This window comes from Lethenteron reissneri, chromosome 45 (genome assembly GCF_015708825.2).
Source record: "Lethenteron reissneri isolate LAM-NWPU_2019-01 chromosome 45, ASM1570882v1, whole genome shotgun sequence".
In the NCBI taxonomy this organism is placed as follows: domain Eukaryota; kingdom Metazoa; phylum Chordata; class Hyperoartia; order Petromyzontiformes; family Petromyzontidae; genus Lethenteron; species Lethenteron reissneri.
The window spans coordinates 2,122,179-2,134,224 of record NC_083823.1 but is presented as its reverse complement, the minus strand read 5'-3'; the positions used below and the strand labels follow the sequence as shown (position 1 = coordinate 2,134,224).

Here is a 12,046-nt window from a genome sequence, read left to right as displayed (position 1 = left end):
AACTTTAAAAAAGTATAGAATTGTTATAACAACACAATTTCTTTTATTCCAACATCAGAGTGCAGCGCTACATTAAATACGCACTACAATGACAATAGTTTAAAGCGATTTGAAGCATGTTTTATTTTCAAAATTGAAATATAGTTTCGGGGGGGTGGAGGGCAGAGCTTTGTGACGTCATATTTGAGGGGGGGGGGGGTCTGACTTTGTGACGCCGTGTGACGAGGGGGGGGGTGGGTCAAAAATCGTCCAAAATTGCGTGACGTCATTTATGGACGGCCCCTCAACACATTACGCCAATAACGCTGCACTGAAGGGAAAGCCAATGTAGAATAGGCGACGTTTCGGGCAATGAGCCTTCATAGCAGAGCGCTATTAACAAAAGCCCCTCCTGGCAGAGCCCCGAAGCGAGGCCGCTTCCTATCCCCGAGCGGCCGACCCTTGGCCTCTTCCTCCACCCACGAGCTTCTCTAGCGGGCGTCAATGTCCAACGTTTCGGGGGGTGTCAGCGTCCAAGGGATGAGTGATCCCAGCAGCTGCTGCGTGATCTGGCAGAAGGAAGGAAGCGATGGCGAGGTGGGCTGGTCTAAATACGGCGTATGTCATCATCCATAATTGAGGTTTTGTTTGGGGTTAGATCGTGTAAGTATATAAATGTGTCGTTAAACCCGCCACCACCCGACACGGCCAACTAGTAAGGGTTGTCACGTAAATAGAACGTGCCAATTTGTCACTAGTCCAGTTAGACTTCTCCACAAGTCTGGCTGTCGCCTGATGAAGCTGGTTGTAATTACTGGCAAAACGTCCTAGGTAACGATGACCTATAGATAAGTTAGGATGGCCTATAGGTAAGATAAATATAAGCAGGTAATACCTTGCAATATCTGTCTCGACACATAATTAATCAATGCTCGTGAATTGCCAGATATGTACATGTAGGAGCCATCTGTGTGAGATGATTCCTAGGTCACGAGTTTTTTGTTTGGATTACGACTGCAGGTATTGTGGTCTATGCAAACATGACTCCTTGTAAAAAAAAGGTGTCAGTTTTGTTGCCAGATAAAAGGGTTAAAATAACAATTATCATATTTTTCTACTGGCAAATAAGGTTCCAATGGTGTAAATGCTTAACCCCGAGCTCTCATACTTTGATGGTGCATTGTCTTTGAGTTGTGCGCCTTTTGGCGTCATCTGGTCCAACACCATGTGAGACTAGGCTCTAAGGAAAGCTGTCTCGGGTGTGGACCAATCAACTTCAAGGACAGTGCATATCATTATAAGAGTTATGTTTTTTGTTTGCATTCCGACTGCAGGTATTGTGGTCTATGCAAACATGACTCCTTGTAAAAGAAGGTGTCAGTTTTGTTGCCAGATAAAAGGGTAAAAAAACAATTATCATATTTTTCTACTGGCAAATGAGATTCCAATGGTGTAAATGCTTACCCCGAGCTCTCATACTCTGATGGTGCATTGTCATTGAGTTGTGTGCCTTTTGGCGTCATCTGGTCCAACACCATGTGAGACTAGGCTCTAAGAAAAGCTGTCTCGGGTGTGGACCAATCAACTTCAAGGACCATGTGAGACTAGGCTCTAAGGAAAGCTGTCTCGGGTGTGGACCAATCAACTTCAAGGACCATGTGAGACTAGGCTCTAAGGAAAGCTGTCTCGGGTGTGGACCAATCAACTTCAAGGACCATGTGAGACTGGGCTCTAAGGAAAGCTGTCTCGGGTGTGGACCAATCAACTTCAAGGACAGTGCACATACATTATCAGAGTTATGTTTTTTGTTTGCATTCCGACTGCAGGTATTGTGGTCAATGCAAACATGACCCCTTGTAAAAAAGGTGTCAGTTTTGTTGCCAGATAAAAGGGTAAAAACAACAATTATCACGAGGACCTGTTTATATAATCCTACTGAGCAATGCGCGTGGGTTACCCTGTGGCGATGACGTCACTACACGTGTAGTCTGATGACGCAATCGGCCTTTGCGAGCGCGAAAAAATTACGTCATCGACCGCTTCGTTGAAATATGACGTTGCCGCAAAACAATGCCGTCATCGTTAACCAACGGTAAGGATAACGTGAGAGAATGACGTCACGTTTAACTTTAACGTTTTAAAGTTTTAAACGCATCACGTGTAAAGCGTGTGCTAAATACGTAGCATAGGAATAAAATACGGCGTGACGTCATCGCGAATGATAGCGTGTCCCTCCCCTCCCCCCGCATATGATGACGTCATCCGCAACGACGAAGCCATTGGCTCGTCACCCACAACTGCGATGACGTCACGCAAGGTACAGCAAGCGCGATGACGTCATTACCAATGTAACCGCCCCCTCCCAACGCTTTAAATGGCGCCCTCTGATTCGTCAGCGCCCGGAGCGTGACGTCACCGGAAGGAGCGGCAATGGCGGCGCGCGTGCGATTTAGAGGCCTAGCGGCGCGGGGCTTTTCGCGCTCATTTCTTCGGCGATAAGAAATACCTCGAGCCGTGTACTCGACTTTATTTACTTTTAAAATTAAATTAATAGTATCGTGCAACCTCGAATGTGCGCTGTTTAGAAGTAGATTCGTGATATATACAGTTAGTTTGTTTCCCTCCCATTGTTTTGTAGTTGGCCACACGTGTGTGCCCATTGGAACTTCATAGCGTGGTTGCTTAGTTTAGCCTTGTCATGTAAAGTTTACGTAAATAGTGTTAGATGTATAAAACAACAATTCCGAGCGTCCTCTCAAACGGGCGCGGGGTGGTGCTGTTGCTGTGTTTACAGCCGTCGCTGTCCATTCCACGTGCCGCTGACGAGGACGCCTTTACATCGACACAGCCGTGCTTTTAGTTGCCACAACACGGTAACGCTTTATCGCCCTAGGAGCGAGATGATAGGCGGCTTTCAATCCCCAATGGGGACTTGAACCGATAACCCGATTGCGTGGGTGGTGAAGTATGGTTATTGGCGGTGGTTACGTTCGGAATGGTGCAGTTGCTGGTACATGAACATCGCTCTAACCCCATGCGGTTTATTTACCTTATTAATTGGCTGTGGCGGGTTTAACGACACATTTACGTGATCTAACGCCATTAAACCTGTTATGGATGATATTAGTCGCGAAAGACTACGTGTAACTTTGTTTCTTCCTTGTGATGGGACTTTGCAGGATGAACGTTGAGATGTATAAGGGCACGGGGGTGAGCAATACGGTCTGAATTGGTTTGTAATAAGGCAGGGCACTGATACAGGGTTGACCGGTTTGCATTAATCGCTGCGATGCCTCCCATCGTATTTGCCAATCTGCCGCGTGGCTTTGTTAGAGGTCTGTGGCCCACTAAAGCTTTTGCGGAAAGATCGAAGGCAATGAGAAGAGGGATCTTTCAAGCGAGCGGGTCCTTTCCACGAGGTCTTTGCTACTTCCTGTAAACTTTTTCTCCCTCCAACCAGAAAAAATTATAGACAGACATATAAGCAGACGGATATCTTATATGTCTGTCTGCTTATATGTCTGTCTATAATTTTTTCTGGTTAGATTGTATGTCGCTATTTCATTATACCTGATGATGATTGCTTGTGTTGCAATCGAAACGTCGTATGTTATTATTTAATATTTTTTTCTTTATACGCGACTTTACCGAAAGAACCAAAGAATAATTCCTGCAGTCACGAAAGCTCCAAAGTTAAGATTTTTCTCCCTCTCCCCATTTTGGCTTTCCCGAGGATCGACCGTCGTGGTTTTGATGGCGATTCGTCTGGCCGCGTCTCATCGTCTTCATCATCACCGGCAGCAACTTTCCTTCTGTGGGCAAGAGGTACAAGTATAACCTGTAAAAACAAAGTTTTTCACTATAAAGCCTTTATTTGCGTGGCGGCTAGAGTCCTCTCGTCCTCTGGCTTGAGATGGCTGCCACCTATGGGTCAGATGATTGCATGTCACCATTAAGCAATTGGTAATTAAATATAATATTTTTGTCCTAAAAAGTGTAAAATTTTGGAAAAAAATTTCACGAACATTAATTGTCACGCACAACGAGTCTGTGTGCAAAATGTCAGCTCGATTGGATCACGGGAAGTGGGTTAAAAAACGACCGAAAGATTTTCACGGTCTTAAGCAAGCAAGCAAGTGAACTTAATATAAAGGATTTAAAAAGGAGGGACACGGGCGGTTTGGTACAACGTGCTCGCAGACACGGTGCACTCACTCCCCCTCCACGTGGACACACTTGCTATTTGAAGGCTTGCATGCGTGGTTTTTCATTGTGCGCTCTCCTAGTCTCGTTACAACCACGTTGTTGTGCCGTTGTAACGCCACGGGGTCGTCGTGGACTTTGTTGTAATTCGACGTTTATTAAAAAAAAATAGAGCGAACAAAATAATAGTGAAATTACAATAATTGGAAATGGGTGCTCTTGTTTAAATCGGGGGTACCGTTTTGTGCACGCTAATGTCACTAATTGAAGTACAGCAAATTCAACTTGAATGAGTAATCATCTGAACCTTTTAACTTGGGCTGATAATTGCTTTTAAGTGCTAAGTCCCGCAGTTGGGCTTTTAAATGCCACCACGGCTTGTCGGAAAGGCCAAACGTCGCGCATGGCGATGAATTGGATCGGCAACGTCGATATGTCCACCGCAATCTTAGATGAGACGGTGCGTTGTTTTTTCTAGTAGTTTAATGAATCCCTGAAACAAAAAAAACCCTGAAAAGGCCGATGATGAGCAAGTAAAAGGTCTGATCGCAGCCCCAATGCCGCCACGGGGTCTCCTCGGGCGCGCGGCTTTCACATCCCGGCCCTGCTGGAAGACACCCAGGGTCGGGGCAAGCCCGCGGCCCCATATCAAGGAGGCCGGGTGCTGGAACATAGACCTGGCTTCTGGGGGGGGGAGGTCAAGTGGGTCTCGGTGGCCCCCCAAATCCGAGCCGGCCTCGAGCGTAGTGCCGGCTCGTATGACCTCTTCCCACACACGGATCGCTTGCGGGGAGACCCCGGGTGGCAGCTGCATGACTTCAAGTTTTCAAGCTGAGGCCTTTTTTGGGAATCAACGTTGACATTCGCAAATACTGGGTTTCTGTTTTGGCCGAAAATAATTTTGTTTCTTTGAAGCGTATCGATTAAGATTGCTAGATGTGTATTTTTAGAAATCAAACAAGGTGCGCTGCTATAAATCCCATGTTTTAGTTGAATAATTATACTGTATTTAAAGTGCGTTGAATGAATTTTAATTGCGCTTTGCCAACCCACACTGACCAACGTGGTGAAGTATGGACCAGCAAACCCCATCGCCAATGACGTCGAGATGCGTTAATTCGTCGGCAGTGAATTAAATGATCTTCGATTAAAATTTTTATGGTTAGAACTCTAACAGCACGTGACTAGCAGTGGCTGTTGATACAAATCCAGTTTTGAAATCGTTAAATCATCGAATTTACTGTATATATCCATCCACATCCAAATTACATGTGTATTACATTGCCTAATGACCTTCCAGGCATGTTAGACAGAATCGTGTGTTTACGCACATGCTGAACCGGTTTTGACATTTTTAGGTCGCATCAGCAGTCGCAATCCAGAAGGCTCGTGTGTAATTTTGAAAAAAAACAGTGCTCGGTTTGGCTTCTCTGCCGTTCCCACAGATTTGTATCTGGCACTGAACCATGGGTTATACATTTACCTGTCGGTCTTCCATTCAAATTCCATTTGTGTTTGCTTTGAGTTGATAAGGAGAATACTGATTTAGATTTTGTGTAGGTAGGTGGTTATGAGTTTTAAGTGTTCAGGTTTGCGTAACATAGTGCATAAAACTGCCATTTATTGCCACACGTATCTGGTGGGGGGGGGGCAGTTCTCCGTTACTCGACTTTCATTAATCATTCTATAATCCTTTAAGATGAGCTACTGATACATCATGGAAACCCAGTTTTAACAACAAGGTTTAGTTTTGATGGCAAATATATATTTCGTGCATGTGCCATTGCGACAAATAATGCTTGCAAGGATGATGTGCTGTTGTTTAGAAGTTTATAATGCAGCGGCGTTTATTCTTGATGCAATTTCCATAAACATAATGTGATCTTAATAGTTGTGCGTGTTGCATGTGTCTTTCCCTCCTGTCAAACATATGCCGTGGAAGTCTTCCGATGCAAGAAAAGAAAGAAATGAAACAAGCAAGGACGTTGCATGTGGTGTAGCGAAGCCACCCTGGAAATGGGCTGGAGGATTTGCGTGCAATTGTGTTTTGTATGCAGAAAGACCACACTTTTTTTATTACAAACATTTACTCCTTGTTTAGTTTTAGTCTTTGTCTTAATTAATATCTGAATGATAAACATATGCAGCCGTTTTGTCAATACATTGTTGGATGAAGCCTCGACAATGGTGGGCATGCATTTGAGAAATGTTATTGGATTTTAATTTTCAACTTTTTTAATATTCCTGAAATATATTTTTTAGAGCCAGAATGTTTGTTTGCCAGTTTAGCTTTGGACTAAAAACAAGTATTAAAGTTTGCTTTAAAAAAAAAAGTACGAATTGCACGTGTTTCTTTGGTTTGTCTCAAGTTTTAATACAAAAAATAGTCAATTTGTCAATTCACTGTTGGATAAGGCTGGTGACAGGTTTGACTGACCATAATACTTAGTGCTCCATCATAGAGGTTTACGTGACAAACTTTCCGAAGTGGCTTTGGCAGGTTTGACAGCACGTTTACATTCGCGTGATCCTTGTGGATATTATTTGCCGCGGAAGCCTACGTGTTAATACTTCGTGCTGTTGGGTGGGTTGGTGAGGAGGGTGACCCACGACCGTGTAAAATAAATTTCACTATCACGGTTCATCTGCGGAGCTACTCGGGAGGTCGGCGGTGCGGCGAAATCCATTGTAGTTTGCTGAGCTGTGTAAGCCACGTCTGCTTGCTGACCAGCACATAATAAAGTTAAGTGGAAAAACAAACCGTGTGCCTGTACCGAATGAAAGCTGCTGAAATTAGGCACGCCTTGGGGGCCCGGTTGATTATTTAAGTGGAGAAAAGGGAAGGAAATGCATTTTCTGCTTCTGAAATGTATTTGGATTTATTATTGCAGTGTGTCGGCAGACAACGGATACTGTCTGCAGAATATTTTGGAAGGGCCCTGCATGGACATATCTATCTTTGACTTTCCCTCATGAGAGGAAACTCCCCACGCATTCTCGTGGGATAACTCCATGTTTACAATGATGTACTGCCATCTACTGATGCATTATAGCCAAGCAATTCATAACTTTTAAAGTCTATAATCTGCTGTTCTGATTGGCAGCCCATTGACTAACTACTCGTGTTTGAGGTCCGACTCGTGCTGCGGTGGTCATCGGGAGTTTAACCATGCTTCACGCTGGCCAGTGTGGTTGGTGAAGACTCACCCCAGGACTGGTCCAGATATCACTAGTCCAGCCGTGCTCGCTTCAAATGGATTTCAGGTGCACGCCACTGCCGTGTGCCACCTCCATGAATCGTTGCACGATCCACGGCCTTAATTCTATGGGCATGTCAACCCATTACCGCATGAAGGTCTTACCCACATTTTGGTTATGGAGGGAGCGGTGGGGCAGTGGTTGTCAAACTCAAGTTTTGTGACCAGCGATGCATTCCTGGCCTTGGATACATGCCACTGGTGGTGCGTGATATCTGAGCTGGTTTACATCGCTCGCTTCAAGGACCCCACGCTGACCAGTAGGTGAATTGCTGCGAAATGAACCGACGACCTTAAATTTAAAATACGATATAACAAACACAATGTTGTTGAAATGTGGAGGAGTTCCCCCAAAAACCACCCCTCCAAAATGTTGGCGTGCTGCGGCGTGCGTTGTGTTACAAGGCAGCGCTAATGATGGTAGTGGGTACGTTACGCTGGGCTGTGCTTGTACCCGACTGCCAGCACGTTCCTTTAATTTTAAAACGCGTTCAAGAAGTCACGCTCTGGTCGGCTCGCTCGCTAATCCAGCGACCTCATTTCAGTTCCTGACCAAAGTACTGTACTCGACTCACAATCTGAAGGTTCCTAATCTCAAAGCCCCAGCCCATCGCCATCTCGTGGTCATTGACGTGATCAGCACCGTTGAAATGCAGCAGTTGTCCATGCAGAGGCTGTTTAAGGCCGATGTAGAGTTAATGCAACATTTGTTCAATGTAGGGCCGTGGATATTTGAATTGCTAGCCATCTACCCTTGGCTCTGCGTGGGCCTCCCAACAGTTTAGCGCAGTGGTTCTTCTTAACCCCTGGGGGTGCGAGATGCCTTTTCTGGGGGTGCGAAACATTCCAGATGTTTTTTTAAAGAAGGTAAATAATCGAAAACACGAATTAAGCACGCGCACGTCAGTACAACTACTTTATATTCTTGGTTCTTTCGGTAAAGTCACGTAGAAGGGAAATAATAAAATAAAAAAATGTTTATTTTATATTTTTCTTATTTTATTATTTCCCTTCTACGTGACTTTACCGAAATAACCAAGAATATGAATCCCTGCAGTCACGAAAGCTTTAAATCAAAATTTGCAACTACTTTGTTTCATCAAACCGATGTATTTATTCACGTGCATTTTTTTTACGCTTGAGACTCAAAGGGGTGCAAGCTCCAGTGAAAGTAAAGAGCCACCACCGGTTTAACGCAAACAGCAGTGCTTCTCTTGAGCGTGGAGACGCGTCTCGTCCTCCACCTATGTTAGCAAAGATCAAAACAATGCTCGCCATTCGCCTCTGCTTCGGAAAGGTGCCCCTTGCATAGCTGACGGTGAAATATCGAGTGCATGCCCAGCAGACGAAGCAAGCAAGCCCTGCTCGGCCTGCTCGCTGGTTATCCGGGATTAAAAGCCACGCGGGATTCTGCCACATTATCTTGATTACATTCTTCCACGTTGAGCTCCGTTGACGTGAGAGATTGGGCGCTACAAGGAAGCCCTTGCCTCGCCTTTTGTTTCCCTTCGAGTGCCTTTTTTAATCGGGTTACAGCCCGGAATCTGTACGCTGTGTCGGCGTGTGTGTGTGTGTGGCACAGTAGGGGGCACAGATGGTGCATGGGCCAGTCATCGCAGTCGTCCCATGGAATCTGGGTCTGCCCCGTGACCTGCCGGCGGGCGGTCGACACTTCACGTGGCCTCAACGTGCACTTAGCCTGGCACAAGCATCGTGGTGATGTCACCGCCACTTATTGGTTGTTGTTGTTGTGTGACGGGGAGCGGTCGTGCAGCGGTAAGCGTGCCGCGCTACGAATCTGGCGACGCGTATTCGATTCCCGTTCACGGCCAACACTCGTGACAATTCAGCTTAACACGCTGGAGGCATTCGCGACTAATATCATCCATAATACAGGTTTTTGTGGGGGGGGGTTAGATCGCGTAAATATAAACGTGTCGTTAAACCCGCCACCACCCGACGCAGCCAATTAGTAAGGTTTGTCACGTGAACAGAACGTGGCCAATTTGTCACTAGTCCAGCACACCGGTGTGTTGGAGAGCAACATTTACAATCTGAGTACGAAGTTTCGCCAGCAACTTACAACTAGCGGTTGTGGTTTTGCTCTCCAACACACCGGTGCGCTGCACTAGTGACGAATTGGCACGTTCTGTTTACGTGACAAACCTTACTAATTGGCTGTGTCGGGTGGTGGCGGGTTTGACGACACAACATTTACGCTGATCTAACCCCAATCAAAAACCCTGTATTATGGACCAGTGACAATTATCTGAACCGGCCCTGGGCTTCCCCTAGATCGACTCAGCGTCAAATGAGTACGTGGTTCGGTGTGTAAACATTGCCACCAGGGAGAGGATGGGCGGTGGTCGTGTCTGGTGCTGGCCCCCTCCCCCCCTCACGTTCTGTGCCGGCCTCCATAGGTGCTTGCTAACGGCACTTGCCCCTACAGTCTTTGCGTGTATACCACAATACTGTTGAAATATTTACCAATAGAATCGGCTAAACATCCCAATGTAGGACGCTATTGAAACTGGAGCCTCGGGACTCGTCGATGCTGTTTGACTATATCATTACCAGCCACAATCTCTCCGCTGCTGGATGAAGGCTCTCCTAAGCCATTGGCAACTGTCACGGTCTTGTGATTGCAACAGTCCATCCGGTCTGCAGATGGGATTATTTGTATCGCTCCAAGGTGGGACATCTTTATTGGCGCATTCCCTCCTTTGGCTGTCACTGACATTCGTCTCGATGACGCCATCCGGCAACACGTCCTGCCCAAGACCCTTAAAGCAGTCAACACGATTTTAAATTTCGATTTAAAGCTTTCGTGACTGCAGGGATTCATCTTCTTGGTTCTTTCGGTAAAGTCACGTAGAAGGGAAATAATAAAATAATAAAAATAAAACATAATAAAATACAATTCTCACGACGTTTCGGCCTCAACGCAGAACAACGAAAACAGGTCTGTCGGAAAGACAGCGTCTGAATTCAGACGCTGTCTTTCCGACAGACCTGTTCTTCACCTGAGGACGGCTGCTTGTGTTGTGGCCGAAACGTCGTGAGAAGTGTATTTTATTATTTTGTATTATTTTATTATTTCCCTTCTACGTGACTTTACCGAAAGAACCAAGAAGATGAGTCAACACGATGTCGATGCTGTTCTCCGGTGAGACTGTTCCCATACATAGGAATGTGGAGTTTCAGAACCGTCAACGGACCGCCGCCACCACGGTGTTTGCGTGAAGCTCGGTGCACTTTGAGGCCACGTGGATCGGTGACGCTTTGTCAACGGGTCACGGCAGAGGCCCAGGGGTTATAGGTTATCTGGCGAGGATGACTGGCAGATGAACCAACCGCACCCCCTCCCCCAACTTGTATCTGCATGGCACTCCGCTTTCTGTGAACGTCACTCCGTTTTACATTGCTGGAGGGCAGCTGCTGTCAGCTTCTCAATAGCCTATTTCACAAAACGCAATAACGCCAACTAAGATACACAAAACGCCCTCCCATACAGCCTTGTATAGTTGCCGTACAGCCTTGTAGAGTTATTCCACCCACTGGAGAGACATGCAAATTCCAAATATGCAGCAAGCGTCGGAATCGAACCCACGAACTCTGCTGAATACATGGCGATGTAGTTGCCATCTCGCAACACATTGGCAGATACTCGTTTAAGGATGAGTCTTCATCGAGGAGGGCTGGAACCGATTCACATATCGCTCGTCCATGATGTTAGTCGTGGCGATGAGTCGAGCTCAAGCCGCAGGTTTTGTTACGTAGTGTTGCTAGCCATTGTAACACATACACACGTGTTCAAGCGTACACGCGTGTGTGTTACGTAGAGCGGTAAGTGTAGCTGTTAGCGCGCTGGGCTACGAACTCGGTGACTCGAGTTCGACTCTCGCTCATGGCTAACACCAGTGACGATTATCTGAACCGATAATGGGCCTCTCCTAGGTCGACTCAGCATCAAATGAGTACCTTGTGCGGTGTGTAAAAACATTACCACTGGGGAGACAAAGGCGGTCGGGCGTGGTGCTGGCCATCCAACCCCCCCGTGTGCCGTGCCAGCCTTCATAGGTGCTCGCTAACAGCACTTGCCCCAACCGCCAGTTCAGGCTATACGGGGCAACTTTGTATTTTTACATAGACACACAGTCTGTGGCAACGTCTCCCGTTTTGTTTGTTGGAAACCACGCCCTGATAAGGCTTGACATTTTATGATTGATACATTATTATATTTTTTATTAAGTTTAAAATTCACACCGCCGTGCCAGCCTGCGCCTTTTTCAATCCTAGTAAATTGGCAAAACATTTATATGAACTTAAACTGGTGATAGGGCCGTAATAAGGGGTGATTATAATGTTCAATGACATGCAAATGCCGGCATCCAGGCATGCGTGTGCAGGTTGTTGAGATGTTACATAATGTAATAATACATATTGCATGGATCTTTTATCACGTAACAAAACAATAGCCCAGAATGATTTGTTTTTTCTCGAAACAATGTTTTCCAGAACCAGTTTTGACCTCATGAAGCTCAGTTTAACTCTTCAGCTTTCGTGACCTTTATTCTGGCAAATCGCCAGATGATGCATGGTTGTAA

At 46.0% G+C, this 12,046-nt stretch overlaps 1 long non-coding RNA gene across 1 annotated transcript; it reads left to right on the top strand.

Annotated features, from left to right (window-relative positions):
* Positions 1-2,393: 2,393 nt before the first annotated feature.
* On the top strand, positions 2,394-6,880 carry LOC133353916 (uncharacterized). Its single transcript, XR_009756492.1, has 3 exons — positions 2,394-3,398; positions 3,713-3,804; positions 6,125-6,880. It is a non-coding gene; the product is annotated as an uncharacterized LOC133353916 (long non-coding RNA).
* Positions 6,881-12,046: the final 5,166 nt, after the last annotated feature.